Here is a 12,765-nt window from a genome sequence, read left to right on the forward strand (position 1 = left end):
TCCAACCGGCGTGCTGCTCTTCAAGTGGATCCAATCATTTCAATATTTGCGAGATCAATTATAAGTTTTCTCAACGGTGTTTGTTTCATCCATTCCAAGTTGTCTTTGTTTCCCCGCCCTCCCACCCTTTTCTACAAGGACTCATATATTTTAATCAAGTATCCATTTATTCATGTGAAGTTTCTCCATTTTTTTCCTGTCAATGTTCTTATCCGGTGATTTCCATTGAAGATGCTCAACAGTTTCAAGTTCATCATCCTCCGTTCTCTTTTCTTCTCCGATGGATCCAATTCAAGCTTGCGGTTTGATCATACTCTTTTCCTTGTTGCAAATGCTTTTTCATACCGGTGCACCTCTTAATATTTCACTTCTCTCTATTCTTATCCGGAGTGTTGAAGATATCTCGGAAGATTCGTGTTTCCATTCAAGCCATTTAATTCAATTGGTGCAATCCCCCCTTTCAATCAATTGTTCAACGGTGTTTTCTTTTGAGTGGGCCCTAACCCACAGGTCTTTTCCCAGGATCTTACCTGACTCTTCCAATTATTTTGGTGCTATTCCCAAATTCTTTTCAAAGTGTGACGTAAGAATGGATTCCATCAGTCACAAGCCTTCTCCAAGATCACTTTGAAATTCTTTCATTATTGGTTCAACCTTTCTAATTGTCATTCCGGAGTGCCTCAACAATTCATGGTGGTTCCCATCATCATTCTCAACATTTGAAGACCAAAGAAGGACTTGTCTTAAATCTTGTTCCATTCTCTTCAAGATTCATGGTTCTAGCTTGATGCCATCCTCTCATAATTGTTTTCGATTGTGAGAATTCTTTTCATCCATCCGGAGCAATTCAAGAGTCTTTTCAGATTGATTCTCCATAGCCCATCATCTTAGAATTATTCATTCAAGCTTTCAGCTCTCATTCTCCAAATCTTACCGGTGCATTGCTCAAGTATTCTCTAATCAGCTCGTGATCTCTTCGTTCTCTTGTATCAAATTCCCTCAAGTATCTTCATTCGTTCTCTAATTCTTACCGGTGATTCACCCCTTTACTTCGTTCGTTTTCAATTCTTACGGTGGTTCCTTCAAGATTTCTCTTCCTTCGTTATCATATAGATTCATTCTTTCTTTCCAATCCTACCGGTGGTTTGTTGAAGACCTTCCCAAGTTTATGCTACATCTCTGTTAATTCTTTCTACGAGAATAAGTAGTATGCAAAATCCATTGCTTGTCATCAATTTAAATTGGTGAAGGATAGGCATGACATAATTCTTATTCTTGTTTCATCCAAGTGATTAATTCTTTTCTTCCGGAGAATGTTCATGATGAAGTAATTCTCCGTTCTAGTGTTTCATCTTTTCTTTCCGGAGTTCCAAGTTTTCTCGGTTATATCGTCGCAAAGCTCCATCTAAATCATCGCAAGGCTTCACCTTGTGCTTTCAACTTCTCTTTCTTTCTATCATCCTTTCATTACCGGAGTTCTTCATGGAGGCTCTACATGGTGGTTCATCAAGGATTTCTTTCATTCTCATTTTGTTCCTCAAGTTTTCTCTCAAAGCTATGATCTGCCAAGCTATACTCTAAAATAAACATGATGCTAAACACATGTTTTGTTTTGAGGCGTTCAAGCATTCTTCATCTTGCATTCCGAAGTGCAATCCTTTCTACCTTATCTTTTGAGATGGTGTTATGTCATCCTTGACAATTTCCTTCATGTCTCATGATTCATATGTTGTCAAGAATGAAGTATTTTAAATCCATCATTTTCTCTTTGTTCAAGAGATCTTTTCATCCAATCAACTTCTTCTTTGGAGTTATCTTGGTATAGATTTCACCTAAAGCCTTCCCTAAGGATTGTTGCTATTGTGGTGCTTATCAATGATCTAAGTTTTCTCCTATCCTCTCAGCGAAAGCAGTTTTCATCCCTTCGTTGATCTCAAACAAGCAATTGTTTTTCGTTAGTGGCAGGTTGTCACCTCATAGTCTTGAGATGTTTTCCATAAGCCCACTACAAGCTTATTCTTTTCGTTGTTGGTTTTCCAACAACCCCGTTGTAACCATCTTGGAAGGGTGCTTTCCAAGCTCATTTGTGGCACAAGTTGGCATTTTTCTTATCCATTCTGTTATTCCAATGATCTATCTTCTATTCCTTCTTTCGGAGGCAATGTGATGTTGCTCTCTTCGCTCATCATCTTGAATTGTGAGGACCGTGTTCTTTTCATGCTTATCCATTTAACCGGAGTGTTGTGTTCTCATTCAAGTTCTTTCATCTTATCAAGTTTTGCCTCCTTCCTCAACTGGAGAGCTGTCTGAAATTTTTCTTACCCCTTGTGCCATTCTTTCAATAGATCCGGAAGTAGTGTGTTGTTGATTTCATCAAGTATCTTCCCATCTTCTCAAGTTCAAATTATATTCCTTCCATGTTCAACCGGAGTGCTGCCCGAATTCTTCCTCTCTCATCTTGTTTTAACCGGAGTGGTTTCAATATCTATCTTATCACTAAACCTTTTGGTACTCGTCATATCCCTTGTTCCCCTTTTCTAACGGAGTGTTTTCAACTTTGTTCATCTTTGTTGTTTTCTTTCTTTCATTTTGCTCAACCTCTCAAGGTTCATGGTTTCACTCGTTTATCGAAGAAGCAACTTAGTTTACCTCTTCTCTTCCTCTTCCTTTTCCCTCCGGTGCCATCCTAGATCTCGGGATGAGATCCTCTCGTAGTGGTGGAGTGTTGTGACGCCCCGGATACAACTTTCCATATTCGTAACTCCGACTCTTGCCATTTCCGGCTATGTGATTTATTATTTCCTCTATGGTTGGGTTTTGTCTATTGTTTTGCATTTTGTTCTTGTTATGCATCTCATCTCATAGCATCATGCGCATTGCATCGGCATCGTTTTCATAAAACTTGCATCCGTTCGGGTTCCGTCGGTTCTCTCCGTTGTCCATTCCGAGTCTGGACACACTCGCACGCGCCCGCGGCACCTCCGAAATATTATTTTATAAGTGGCATAAAAATGTTCTCGGAATGGGTTGCAACTTGTCATGCGGTCTTATTATAGTGTAGACAGGCCGCCTGTCAAGTTTCGTCGCATTCAGAGTTCGTTTGATAGCCCAACCGTTAAATATATAGCGGCACCGTTGCCGGTTTAATCGTCGGGCGTTTTGGTCTCTGAAACTGCCGCCGCGCTGCAACTTCTCTTCTCTCCTCTCAGCCCAACTCCTCTTCACAGCCCACTAATCCCTCCTAGGCCCACTCTAACTCCCCCCTCCGACCGGAACCGTCAGATCGCGATCGGAGGCTCCGAATCGCTCCCCAAACCCCCCAAACCCTAGCCCCTTCCATATATATAAACCCCCCATGCCATTTTGGACTAACCCTAGTCTAAACCCTCCCCTAACCTCCAGCCTCGGGATCCTCCCGCCGCCACCTGCTCAGCCTCCCTGAAACCCACCAAATCCACCCGGCCACCTTACCCTCGCCACTTGTCGGCGTCTCAATGGCCACGCCGCCGCCTATGCGCCTCCACACCAAATCATGCAGCTCCACGCGTCCCCCTGGCCTTCCTCGCGCCGCACAGGCCTGGCTGGCCCATCCGAGGCCCGCTCGGGCCGCCTCGGGCCCGAAGCCGCCCCGCTCCCGCAGCGCCGATCTGGATCGAGGGGAGGAGTCCCTTGACCCCGATCTCCCCTCTGCTTCAGCGCCGCCGCAACCCCGCCGCCGGCAACCGGAGCCGCGCCATCGGCGAGTGCCTCCCCAGGCCGACCTGTCCCTCTGCTCCTCCGCCTTGCTCCCTCTCATTCCCTCCTCTTCTCTCTCTCTCACATTTCTCGTTCTCTCTCTTCTCCCCGCAGGAACGCCTTGGCGATCGCTGCCGGATCTCGCGCCGCCGTTCTCTGCAGACGCCGCCGCCGCTGGGAATGGGGTCCCCAGGGCCGGATCCGCCCGGATCCGCCCGTCCCTGCCCTCTCCTCGCGCCCCGGCCTCCTCCTGGCGCTCGCCGCCGGCGCCGCCTCCGCTCGTCCTCGTCGGGCAGAGGACAACGCCCTCGCCTCCCCGTCGCGCCCCGCGTGGGCCTCCCCAGGCCCAGCCGCAGCTGCAGCCAGTGCCAGGCCCAGCCGAAGCCGGCCCAGCCCAGCGTCCAGATCCGTCCTGCCTTCCAGCCTCCCCAGCTGCAGCCCAGCTTCTCCATCGAACCGGCCCAAGGCCCAGGGTGAGCAGTCCCCTCCAGATCCCCCTACTGTACACTATCGGGCTAATCAGATTCGGCCCAATGTTGTTTTTTTTCCTGCCTGCGAATTTGTCTAATTATCTCAGGATTTACAGATTTGCAGAAAAACCCTCCTATATTCATGCATTAATAATTCACAAATGGTGCATCGAAATTAAATGATTTAAACATGTAAAATGCTTAGAATTTTGTGTAGATTAATAATATGCCACTTTCATCTATGTTAAAAATGTTTAACTTGTTGTTTATTTAAATTTGCTAATATGCCAAGTTAAAATGATTTATTTCATAACTAAATAACCGTAGCTCGGAATTAAATGTTCTTTATATGTAAATGGGGTGGAAAAATGCCTAGTTTAACATGGTGCACTTTATTTTCCTGTTTAACAACATTAAAATTGTGTTTAGGGCTGAACAGTACCAAATCCATAATTTGCATATGGGGATTTTCCGGACTTGTTGTTTGTTATTCCGGCCTCATTTAAACTTGTCTAGATAGGTAGTTTTTCATATGCTTCACCCCTTGCCATGTTAACAACATTTAACATTGTTGTGTACCTAAACGAGATTAAACTAAATAATTGATGTGGTGTTTCGCCAATATGCAACTCGTTGCATATTGAGCTCCACTTAACTTGTAGTATTGATTGTTGCACTTTGCCATGCCATGCTCATTAAACCGGTCATGCATCATACTTGTTTGTGCATCATGCCATGTTCATGCCTGTGCATTTACCATGGTGTTTGTTTCTTTCCGGTGTTGCTTCTTAGTTACGGTAATGTTGCGATTGTGAGGATTCGTTCGACTACTCCCGTTCGTCTTCTTCATGGACTTGTTCTTCTTCCTTGCGGGATCTCAGCAAGATGACCGCTACCCTGGATCTCACTACTATCATTGCTATGCTAGTTGCTTCATTTGATCGCTTTGCTGCGCTACCTATCACATGCTTATCAAGCCGTCCCAAATTGCGATGAACCTCTAACCTTTGATACCTTTCCCATGCAAACCATTGCTTGGCTATGTTACCGCTTTGCTCAGCCCCTCTTATAGCGTTGCTAGTTGCAGGTGAAGTTGAAGATTTCTCCATGGTGGACAGGATTTTGGTTGGGATATCACAATATCTCTTATATTATTAATGCATCTATATACTTGGTAAAGGGTGGAAGGCTCGGCCTTATGCCTGGTGTTTTGTTCCACTCTTGCCGCCCTAGTTTCCGTCATACCGGTGTTATGTTCCCGGATTTTGCGTTCCTTATGCGGTCGGGTGATTTATGGCACCCCCTTGACAGTTCGCTTTTTATAAAACTCCTCCAGCAAGGCCCAACCTTGGTTTTACCATTTGCCTCACCACCACCTACCTTTTCCCTTGGGAGTCGCTCTCTCGAGGGTCATCTTTATTTCAGCCCCCCCCTGGGCCAGTGCTTGTCTAAGTGTTGGTCCGAACTAGAGCCCTTTGCAGCGCCCCCTCAGGGAAACTTGAGGTCTGGTTTTAGTTGTAAGGATTGCTCATGCGGTGTTGCCCTAAGAACGAGATATGTGCAGCTCCTATCGGGATGTCGGCGCATCGGGCGGTCTTGCTGGTCTTGTTTTACCATTGTCGAAATGTCTTGTAAACCGGGATTCCGAGTCTGATCGGGTCTTCCTGGGAGAAGGTCTATTCCTTCGTTGATCGCGAGAGCTTGTCATGGGCTAAGTTGGGACACCCCTGCAGGGTATAATCTTTCGAAAGCCGTGCCTACGGTTATAGGAAGATGGGAATTTTTTAATGTCCAGTTGTAGATAACTTGACACCAAATACGAATTAAAACGCATCAACCGCGTGTGTAGCCGTGATGGTCTCTTCTCGGCAGAGTCCGGGAAGTGAACACGGTTTCTGGGTTATGTTTGACGTAAGTAGGAGTTTAGGATCACTTCTTGATCATTACTAGTTGACGACCATTCTGCTTGCTCTCTTCTCGCTCTTATTTGCGTATGTTAGCCACCATATGATGCTTAGTCGCTGCTGCAGCCTCACCACTTTACCCCTTCCTTTTCCCTGTAAGCTTTGCTAGTCTTGATACCCATGGTAATGGGATTGCTGAGTCCTCGTGGCTCACAGATTACTACACCAACAGTTGCAGGTATAGGTTATGCGATGATCATGACGCGAGAGCGATGCTTGCTTGTGTTGAGTTCTTCTTCTACGTCTTCGATCACGAGATAGGTTCCAGGTCGGCAGCCTGGGCTAGCGGGGTGGATGTCGTTTGAGTTTCTGTTTGTGTTTCATCCGTAGTCGGATGATGCTCTTATGTATTGTGATGTGTATTCGTGTGGCATTGTATGCCTTATGTATGTATCCCCATCTATTATGTAATGTTGATGTAATGATATCCACCTTGCAAAAGCGTTTCAATATGCGGGTCTATCATTGGTGGGACCTTCGAGTTCCTTTTGGATAGGGTCGCATATTGGGCGTGACAAATTGGTATCAGAGCCTCGACCGACCATAGGAGCCCCCTTGATTGTTAGCCGTTATTGAGTCTAGAAGAAAACTATTTTGAGTCTTAGGATTATATATATCGGAGAGTAGGATTCTTTTTACTCCTCAGTCCCTTCGTCGCTCTGGTGAGGTCTCTTGACGTAGATGTTTTGTCTTTCCTCTCCTCAAATTTCACTAAAAAATTTTTTAGGATCACGCGGGTATCTTGAAATCGTTCCGATGGTTTTGTGACAAGAACATTGTTCTTGGTGCCTCCTGTCTATTATGTGGCATTGACCCGGGGAGTTGAGCTCCGAGGTGTTGTCGTCACAATTTTATCGTTGCAGTTCTGGAATACCTGAGTTTTGCCGACATCGAAAATCTCTTTTATGCAGTTGTTGGTGAGATAACCTCGACGTCACCCAGTACTGGGGAGTTCGGGAGTATTGCCATAACTCGTATAATGGATGCTTTTCGAAGGTTGAGGTACACGATTTCCGAAGGTTTCTTGGTTATGTGTTGACGGATGGATACAGCTTGGATGTAGGTATTGTTAGTTTGGGTGAGATATATTGCTTCCCCTGTATCCCCAACACCAGATTGCATAATCAGAAAGTTTCGGGAGTTTATAGGTGGGAATTCAAATAGCTCTAGTTTTATCTTTCCAACAGCCACATGATACAATATGGGATCTATCATATGTTTGTTTCTAGTTTATTCTGCAAGCCAAATCCTTTGTTTTGTTTTATTTGTGGCATTCGAGTTGCTTCGAAGTCAAATGTCGAATCCATACCTTTCATAAACGGTGTTCTCATATTGCTATGTGAATACTAATCCTTCTTGATCATCGAGGTCGTCATGTTAATTCTTTTCCAACCGGCGTGCTTCTCTTCAAGTGGATCCAATCATTTCAATATTTGCGAGATCAATTATAAGTTTTCTCAACGGTGTTTGTTTCATCCATTCCAAGTTGTCTTTGTTTTCCCGCCCTCCCACCCTTTTCTGCAAGGACTCATATATTTTAATCAAGTATCCATTTATTCATGTGAAGTTTCTCCATTTTTTTCCTGTCAATGTTCTTATCCGGTGATTTCCATTGAAGATGCTCAACAGTTTCAAGTTCATCATCCTCCGTTCTCTTTTCTTCTCCGGTGGATCCAATTCAAGCTTGCGGTTTGATCATACTCTTTTCCTTGTTGCAAATGCTTTTTCATACCGGTGCACCTCTTAATCTTTCACTTCTCTCTATTCTTATCCGGAGTGTTGAAGATATCTCGGAAGATCCGTGTTTCCATTCAAGCCATTTAATTCAATTGGTGCAATCCCCCCTTTCAATCAATTGTTCAACGGTGTTTTCTTTTGAGTGGGCCCTAACCCACAGGTCTTTTCCCAGGATCTTACCTGACTCTTCCAATTATTTTGGTGCTATTCCCAAGTTCTTTTCAAAGTGTGACGTAAGAATGGATTCCATCAGTCACAAGCCTTCTCCAAGATCACTTTGAAATTCTTTCATTATGGTTTCAACCTTTCTAATTGTCATTCCGGAGTGCCTCAACAATTCATGGTGGTTCCCATCATCATACTCAACATTTGAAGACCAAAGAAGGACTTCTCTTAAATCTTGTTCCATTCTCTTCAAGATTCATGGTTCTAGCTTGATGCCATCCTCTCATAATTGTTTTCGATTGTGAGAATTCTTTTCATCCATCCGGAGCAATTCAAGAGTCTTTTCAGATTGATTCTCCATAGCCCATCATCTTAGAATTATTCATTCAAGCTTTCAGCTCTCATTCTCCAAATCTTACCGGTGCATTGCTCAAGTATTCTCTAATCAGCTCGTGATCTCTTCGTTCTCTTGTATCAAATTCCCTCAAGTATCTTCAATCGTTCTCTAATTCTTACCGGTGATTCACCCCTTTACTTCGTTCGTTTTCAATTCTTACGGTGGTTCCTTCAAGATTTCTCTTCCTTCGTTACCATATAGATTCATTCTTTCTTTCCAATCCTACCGGTGGTTTGTTGAAGACCTTCCCAAGTTTATGCTACATCTCTCTTAATTCTTTCTACGAGAATAAGTAGTATGCCAAATCCATTGCTTGTCATCAATTTATATTGGTGAAGGATAGGCATGACATAATTCTTATTCTTGTTTCATCCAAGTGATTAATTCTTTTCTTCCAGAGAATGTTCATGATGAAGTAATTCTCCGTTCTAGTGTTTCATCTTTTCTTTCCGGAGTTCCAAGTTTTCTCGGTTATATCATCGCAAAGCTCCATCTAAATCATCGCAAGGCTTCACCTTGTGCTTTCAACTTCTCTTTCTTTCTATCATCCTTTCATTACTGGAGTTCTTCATGGAGGCTCTACATGGTGGTTCATCAAGGATTTCTTTCATTCTCATTTTGTTCCTCAAGTTTTCTCTCAAAGCTATGATCCGCCAAACTATACTCTAAAATAAACATGATGCTAAACACATGTTTTGTTTTGAGGCGTTCAAGCATTCTTCATCTTGCATTCCGAAGTGCAATCCTTTCTACCTTATCTTTTGAGATGGTGTTATGTCATCCTTGACAATTTCCTTCATGTCTCATGATTCATATGTTATCAAGAATGAAGTATTTTAAATCCATCATTTTCTCTTTGTTCAAGAGATCTTTTCATCCAATCAACTTCTTCTTTGGAGTTATCTTGGTATAGATTTCACCTAAAGCCTTCCCTAAGGATTGTTGCTATTGTGGTGCTTATCAATGATCTAAGTTTTCTCCTATCCTCTCAGCGAAAGCAGTTTTCATTCCTTCGTTGATCTCAAACAAGCAATTGTTTTTCGTTAGTGGCAGGTTGTCACCTCATAGTCTTGAGATATTTTCCATAAGCCCACTACAAGCTTATTCTTTTCGTTGTTGGTTTTCCAACAACCCCGTTGTAACCATCTTGGAAGGGTGCTTTCCAAGCTCATTTGTGGCACAAGTTGGCATTTTTCTTATCCATTCTGTTATTCCAATGATCTATCTTCTATTCCTTCTTTCGGAGGCAATGTGATGTTGCTCTCATCGCTCATCATCTTGAATTGTGAGGACCGTGTTCTTTTCATGCTTATCCATTTAACCGGAGTGTTGTGTTCTCATTCAAGTTCTTTCATCTTATCAAGTTTTGCCTCCTTCCTCAACTAGAGAGCTGTCTGAAATTTTTCTTACCCCTTGTGCCATTATTTCAATAGTTCCGGAAGTAGTGTGTTGTTGATTTCATCAAGTATCTTCCCATCTTCTCAAGTTCAAATTATATTCCTTCCATGTTCAAGCGGAGTGCTGCCCGAATTCTTCCTCTCTCATCTTGTTTTAACCAGAGTGGTTTCAATATCTATCTTATCACTAAACCTTTTGGTACTCGTCATATCGCTTGTTCCCCTTTTCTAACAGAGTGTTTTCAACTTTGTTCATCTTTGTTGTTTTCTTTCTTTCATTTTGCTCAACCTCTCAAGGTTCATGGTTTCACTCGTTTATCGAAGAAGCAACTTAGTTTACCTCTTCTCTTCCTCTTCCTTTTCCCTCCGGTGCCATCCTAGATCTCGGGACGAGATCCTCTCGTAGTGGTGGAGTGTTGTAACGCCCCGGATACAACTTTCCATATTCGTAACTCCGACTCTTGCCATTTCCGGCTATGTGATTTATTATTTCCTCTGTGGTTGGGTTTTGTCTGTTGTTTTGCATTTTGTTCTTGTTATGCATATCATCTCATAGCATCATGCGCATTGCATCGGCATCGTTTTCATAAAACTTGCATCCGTTCGGGTTCCGCCGGTTCTCTCCGTTGTCCATTCCGTGTCCGGACACACTCGCACGCGCCCGCGGCACCTCCAAAATATTATTTTATAAGTGGCATAAAAATGTTCTCGGAATGGGTTGCAACTTGTCAGGCGGTCTTATTATCGTGTAGACAGGCCACCTGTCAAGTTTCGTCGCATTCAGAGTTCGTTTGATAGCCCAAGCGTTAAATATATAGCGGCACCGTTGCCAGTTTAATCGGTTGACGTTTTGGTCTCTGAAACTGCCGCCGCGCTGCAACTTCTCTTCTCTCCTCTCAGCCCAACTCCTCTTCACAGCCCACTAATCCCTCCTAGGCCCAGCCTAACTCCCCCTTCCAACCGGAACCGTCAGATCGCGATCGGAGGCTCCGAATCGCTCCCAAACCCCCCAAACCCTAGCCCCTTTCATATATATAAACCCCCCATGCCATTTTGGACTAACCCTAGTCTAAACCCTCCCCTAACATCCAGCCTCGGGATCCTCTCGCCGCCACCTGCTCAGCGTCCCTGAAACCCACCAAATCCACCCGGCCACCTCATCCTCGCCACTTGTCGGCATCTCAATGGCCACGTCGCCGCCTACGCGCCTCCACACCAAATCATGCAGCTCCACGCGTCCTCCTGGCCTTCCTCGCGCCGCACAGGCCCGGCCGGCCCATCCGAGGCCCGCTCGGGCCCGAAGCCGCCCGCTCCCGCAGCGCCGATCTGGATCGAGGGGAGGAGTCCCTCGACCCTGATCTCCCCTCTGCTTCAGCGCCGCCGCAACCCCGCCGCTGGCAACCGGAGCCGCGCCGTCGGCGAGTGCCTCCCCAGGCCGACATGTCCCTCTGCTCCTCCGCCTTGCTCCCTCTCATTCCCTCCTCTTCTCTCTCTCACATTTCTCGTTCTCTCTCTTCTCCCCGCAGGAACGCCTTGGCGCTCGCTGCCGGATCTCGCGCCGCCGTTCTCTGCTGACGCCGCCGCCGCTGGGAATGGGGTCCCCGGGGCCGGATCCGCCCGGATCCGCCCGTCCCTATCCTCTCCTTGCGCCCCGGCCTCCTCCTGGCGCTTGCCGCCGGCGCCGCCTCCGCTCGTCCTTGTCGGGCGGAGGACGACGCCCTCGCCTCCCCGTCGCGCCCCGCGTGGGCCTCCCCAGGCCCAGCCGCAGCCGCAGCCAGCGCCAGGCCCAGCCGAATCCGGCCCAGCCCAGCGTCCAGATCCGGCCTGCCTTCCAGCCTCCCCAGCTGCAGCCCAGCTTCTCCACCGAACCGGCCCAAGGCCCAGGGTGAGCAGCCCCCTCCAGATCCCCCTCCTGTACACTATCGGGCTAATCAGATTCGGCCCAATGTTGTTTTTTTTCCTGCCTGCGAATTTGTCTAATTATCCCAGGATTCATGCATTAATAACTCACAAATGGTGCATCAGAATTAAATGATTTAAACATGTAAAATGCTTAGAATTTTGTGTAGATTAATAATATGCCACTTTCATCTATGTTAAAAATGTTTAACTTGCTGTTTATTTAAATTTGCTAATATGCCATGTTAAAATGATTTATTTCATAACTAAATAACTGTAGCTCGGAATTAAATGTTCTTTATATGTAAATGGGGTGGAAAAATGCCTAGTTTAACATGGTGCACTTTATTTTCCTGTTTAACAACATTAAAATTGTGTTTAGGGCAGAACAGTACCAAATCCACAATTTGCATATGGGGATTTTTCGGACTTGTTGTTTGTTATTCCGGCCTCATTTAAACTTGTCTAGATAGGTAGTTTTTCATATGCTTCACCCCTTTCCATGTTAACAACATTTAACATTGTTGTGTACCTAAACGAGATTAAACTAAATAATTGATGTGGTGTTTCGCCAATATGCAACTCGTTGCATATTGAGCTCCACTTAACTTGTAGTATTGATTGTTGCACTTTGCCATGCCATGCTCATTAAACCGGTCATGCATCATACTTGTTTGTGCATCATGCCATGTTCATGCCTGTGCATTTACCATGTTGTTTGTTTCTTTCCGGTGTTGCTTCTTAGTTTCGGTAATGTTGCGATTGTGTGGATTCGTTCGACTACTCCCGTTCGTCTTCTTCATGGACTCGTTCTTCTTCCTTGCGGGATCTCAGGCAAGATGACCGCTACCCTGGATCTCACTACTATCATTGCTATGCTAGTTGCTTCATTCTATCGCGTTGCTGCGCTACCTATCACATGCTTATCAAGCCGTCCCAAATTGCGATGAACCTCTAACCTTTGATACCTTTCCCATGCAAACCATTGCTTGGCTATGTTA

The sequence above is a fragment of the Triticum dicoccoides genome, chromosome 7B, assembly GCF_002162155.2.
Source record: "Triticum dicoccoides isolate Atlit2015 ecotype Zavitan chromosome 7B, WEW_v2.0, whole genome shotgun sequence".
NCBI lineage: Eukaryota > Viridiplantae > Streptophyta > Magnoliopsida > Poales > Poaceae > Triticum > Triticum dicoccoides.